We start from the raw sequence: 5,482 nt of genomic DNA, 5'->3' as shown, positions 1-5,482 counted from the left end.
TTTTGGGCTATGTGAGACATAAATTACAATCAGGTGCAGAAAGTTATACCATGATGTTGACAAAACTTAGTGCCTGTAGGACTACAGTGGAATCAAATTGATGACTCATAAGTTATCAGAATGACAAGTGATAGCTGTGTATTTTTCTCTCCTTCTATAGTAAATACACTTGATTCCAAGTGCTACAAACGGATGTTTTTGTTGAACTTGTTAAAGTGATAGTGGTTTTTCTTACATAGTTTATTACTATAGTAAACAACACTGATTTAATTTTCAAATATTGAACCATCGTTGAATATCCAGGATGAAACCCGGTCATTCACTATGTCCTGTCTTTATAATATTTTAAAATATGTTTTTAATTGACAACATAAAATTGTTTTTATAGTTATGGCATACAACATGATGTTTTAAAATATGTATATGATGTGAAATTAATAATTTGTTAACATAATTAAAATGTTATCTCACATACATTTTTATAATTAAAACACTTCAAATCTACTCTTCTAGCAATTTTCAAGTATACAACATATTATTATTAACTATAGCCACTATACTCTATAGATCTCTTAAAATTATTGCTCATATCTAACCGAAATTTTGTATCCTCTGACCAAAATCTGCCCAAACTCCCCTGACCCCAGACTCTGGTAACTACCACTCTACTTTTTCTTCTGAGTTCCACTTTTTAAATTCTGTATATAAGTAAAATCATGCCGTATTTGTCTTTCGGTTGCTGGCTTACTTCACTCAACATAATGTCATCTATGTTCATCTACAATGCCAGCAATGACAGAATTTCCTTCTTTATGATGCTAAATAGTATTCCATGTGTCTATATACCACATTGTATTTATCCATGCTTAGATTCTTAGACTCACTCATCCATTAATAGACACTAAGGTTAATTCCATATCTTGGCCATTTTAAATAATGCTGCAATGAACAGAGGGGTGCAGATATCTCTTTGACATACTGATTTCATTTCCTTTGACTATATTCCCAGATGTAGAATTGTTGATTCATAATGGTAGTTCTATTTTTATTTTTCAACAGTCCTCTGTGCTGTTTTATGAAATAGCTGTACTAATTTACATTTTCAGCAACAATGTGCAAGTGTTTCCTTTTCTCCAGATAATTGCCAACACTTAATATCTTTAGTCCTTTTATTTTCCTCAGAAAACCATGTTTGCCACTAAACAATTTGCAGGTAACCTCAGCTATTTGGAGTGATCTCATTATTTGACCTTCAGTCTTCTTCTTCTTTTTTCTTCTTTTTTTAAGAGCCGGAGTCTTGCTCTGTTGCCAGGCTGAAGTGCAGTGGTGCTCATGCAACCTCCACCTCCAAGGTTCAAGCAATTTCTCCTGCCTCAGCCTCCCAAGTAGCTGGGATTACAGGCACGTGCCACCACGCCCGGCTAATTTTTTGTATTTTAGTAGAGATAGGGTTTCACTATATTGGCCAAGATGGTCTCGATCTCCTGATCCTGTGATCCGTCCACCTTGGCCACCCAAAGTGCTGGGATTACAGGTGTGAGCCACTGCGCCCAGCCCAGTCTTTTTTATAATAGCCATATTAACAGGTGTGAGACCATAATTTATTGTGGCTATAATTTGCATTTCCCCGGTGATCAGTGATGTTGAGCATTTTTTCAAATATCTCTTGGCCATTTACATATCTTCTTTTGATAGTTGTGCCTATTTTGATTCTTATTTTTAATCAGGTTATTTTTTTTTCTTGCTATTGAGTTGTTTGAGTTCCTTACATATTTTGAATATTAATCCCTTATCAGATGAATCGTTTGCCAATATTTTCCCCCATCTTCTAGGTTGTTTCTTAACTATATTGGTTGTTTTTTATGCTGTGCAGGAGACTTTTATTTTGCTATAATCTCATTTGTTTATTTCGTTTTTGTTGCTTGTGCTTTTGGAGTAATGTCCAAAAATTTATTGCCCAAACCAGTTTTATAAAATGTTCCCTTTACATTTTCTTCTAGGAGCTTTATAGTTTAGGTTATATTTTTAGTATTTAATCCATTTTGAGGTAATTTTTGTATATGATGTGAGATGGGGTTATATTTCTATTCTTCTGTATGTAGATATGCAGTTTTCCAACGGCATTTGTGCAAGAGATTGTTCTTTCCCACTTGTATATTCTTGGCATCTTTGTTAAAAAATCCATGGGCAGTAAATGCATAAACTCACTTCTATTTTGTTCAACTGGTCTCTGTATCTCTTTTTATGCTAGTACCATGCTTTCTTGCTTACTATAGATTTATGGTACATTTTGAAGTCAGGTATTGGGATACTTCCAGCTTTGTTCGTTTTGCTCAAGATTGTTTTGGCTGTTTGAAGTCCTTTTCAGTTCAATAAATTTTTTTTTCATTTCTGTGAAAATACATCTTTGTAGCTTTTAAATATATCTTTTAACTTTAATAGTAATTACACCTGATATGTTGATTCCTTTGATAGTATGGACAGTTTAACAATATTAATTCTTCCAATGTATGAATAGGGGCCACCATTCTATTTATTTGTGTCTTCTTCAATTTCTTTTATCAGTATTTCATAGTATTCAGTGTACACATCTTTCACCTCCTTGGTTAAATTTATTTCTCTGTGGGCTTTTTTCTTATAACTATTGTAAACGATTTTTTTTTTTTATTTTTTAAAGACAGTTCACTGTTGGTGTATAGAAATGCTACTGATGTTTGTACGTTGACTTTGTATTCTGCAACTTTAATAAATTGGCTTATTATACTTTAACAGTTTTCTGCTGAAATCTTATAGAGTTTTCTATTTATAAGATCAAATCATCCACAAACAAGGTCAATTTAACTTTTTCCTTTCTTATTTGGATGCCTTTTATATCTTTCTCTTGCCTAACTGCTTTGTCTAGGACTCCCAGTACTATGTTAAATAGAAGTGCTGAGAATAAGTCATCCTTGTCTTATTCATGATCTTAGAGAAAAGGTTTTTGACTTCTCACCATTGAGTATGATGTTATCTGTGGGCTTGTCATATATGGCTGTTTTTGTGATAAGATACACTCCTTCTATACCTAAGTTATTGAGAGCTCTTACCATGAAAAAATGTTGAATTGTGTCGAATGCTTTTTCCGTATCTGTGGAACCGATGAATATAATTTTTATGTTTCAATCTGTTGTGGTTTCTCACTTTTATTAATTTGCATCTGTTGGATTGTCCTTGCACCCCAGGAATAAATGCCACTTAATCATGGTGAGTGATCCTTTTAATGTGCTGCTTAATTTGATTTACTAGTATTTTGTTGAGAATTGCTGCATCTATTTTTATTAGAGATATTGGCTTGTAATTTCCTTTTTTATAGTATCTTTGTCTAGTTGTGGTATTAGGATAATGATAGGCTAAGAATAAAAGAGAGAAGACACAAATAAATAAAATTATAAATCAAAGCAAAGCTATTACAATGGAAATTACAGAAGTACAAAAGATTATAAGAGTCTAATATAAACAATTATACACTAAAGTTTGGATAACTTGGAAGAAATAGATAAATTCCTGGGAACGTACAAACTACCAAGACTGAATTATGCAGACAGAGAAGATCTGAACAGAGCAGCAACGAGTAAGAAAATAGAATCAGTAACAAAAAGCCTCCCATCAAAGAAAAGCCCAAAACCTTCATATTGAATTCTACCAAACATTTAGAGAAGAACTAATACTATTCCTTCTCAAAGTCTTCCAAAAAATTGTAGAGAGAGTAATAAAAGCTTATTTTATCTTTATTATATTTTTGCAGTCAGCTTGCTTATATATTCAGAATTTTGTGTCCAAATTCATAAAGTATGTTGATGTGCATTTTATTTTTCTTATCATTCCTTTGGTATTTCTATCAATGTAATGTTGACTTCATACAAGACTTGCAAAGTCCTCTCTCATTTATGGAAGAAATTATGTGTGATAGTTATTTTTTTCTTCTTTAAATGTATCTTAAGTATTTTCCTGTAAAATTATCTGGGCCTGAAACTCTGTATTTTGTAAGTTTTCTATTTGGTAGATTTCTACTCTGGAATGCTTTTAACTTTAAATTCAAGACTATTTATGTTATCTAGATTTTCTTGTGAGTTTCAGTAGTCTCTTTTCTTCTAAGAATGGTTACATTTCATCTCAGTTTTCAAATGTGTGGCATAGGGTTGTTTGTGGTATTCCACTTTAACTCTTTTAATGATTTTGGAATCAGTAGTAGTATTCCTTACTTTCTGATATTGGTCATTTCTCTATTCTGGTTTCTAGATCTTTTCTTTACTGTCTTATTAGTCTAAAAAGCAAACAAAAAAGTGGTTATGTATTACTTGAGCGTATATTTTATGTTTATTTAAAAAAAAATTCAACAGAGGAATGACCTAGGAAAAACTATTAGAAATATATAATTATCTAGTGTACAATAATAAATGATGATATAGCAAAAGTAGTGTAGCTTTTTTGAGTAGCTTTTAAAATGCTTTCTGAGTGTGTGCTTTCATTTTCTACAAAGTGCTTTATATTTTGTTATACAATGAAACACCAACAGCTCAGCAGTACCAATAAGAAGAGAAAATTACAAACTTTAAGGTGTCAGCTCACAGGAGTATTGCCGGAATCTGAAACTCCATGAAATGATAACAAAAACTTTCGATTCAATTTGTCTTTTTCTGAAACACCAAAGTTATACAATAAGCTGAAATAGGTTTAGTACAAACTATACATGGGATTGCATTCTAACTACTTAGAAAATTAAAATATAGTCATTATGAGAAAAAAATCAATTTTGTCAAAACTGAGTATGCAATTAATTGTGAGCCAAAATAATAGAATATAGAAATACAAAAAAGACATCACTTCCTAATTAGTTGCAATGGTGGCAGTGGAGACTATACTTCATGTGGTTTCCCTCCAGAAACCTCACCAGCTTCTCTTGGTAAGGATCTGAGAAAGATCTCTTAATAGTGCTGATAAGGAATGGGGAAAAAAATATCCATTATGAAGCTCCTAAGATATTTCTTTAACACATGCTTACTGTCCAGGAGGGAAGACATCACCAAAGAACAATACTAAAACTTTATCCCCAGTGGGAAGACATGTGCTTCTCACTTCAACACCTTCAGCCTTTCTGCTTCACCTAAGGAAGAAACAAAATCAAAACAAAAGAACAAAACATAGTCAACAGGGGAGAGAGAGCTAAAGAAACTGACAAGGAATGTTTGGCCAGAGAAGGGAGTAGAGATAACAATAACAACAATAATTAATTAATTAATATTTAAAAAAATCTACCCAGAGCACAAGAAACACTTGTAAAGGCCACATTCCCAAAACACAGCTCCAGTTAGAGACTGAGATTTAATTAGAGGATTACAGAGCATGTCCCTTTCTAAGCTCCACCAACACTCTAACAAAAGCCAGTTTAATTACACTGGATTACAGAAGAAATAGCTGTAAGGCAAAGACTCCATCTAACAAG

At 32.5% G+C, this 5,482-nt stretch overlaps 1 non-coding gene across 1 annotated transcript; it reads right to left on the bottom strand.

Moving 5' to 3' along the window:
- Positions 1 to 1,176: 1,176 nt before the first annotated feature.
- Positions 1,177 to 1,247, bottom strand: LOC126955872 (small nucleolar RNA SNORD65). The gene has a single exon (XR_007726158.1). It is a non-coding gene; the product is annotated as a small nucleolar RNA SNORD65 (small nucleolar RNA).
- Positions 1,248 to 5,482: the final 4,235 nt, after the last annotated feature.

This window comes from Macaca thibetana, chromosome 5 (assembly GCF_024542745.1).
Source record: "Macaca thibetana thibetana isolate TM-01 chromosome 5, ASM2454274v1, whole genome shotgun sequence".
In the NCBI taxonomy this organism is placed as follows: Eukaryota; Metazoa; Chordata; class Mammalia; order Primates; family Cercopithecidae; genus Macaca; species Macaca thibetana.
Note: the sequence above shows the minus strand (reverse complement) of the source record. Positions and strands in the feature narration are given on the sequence as shown.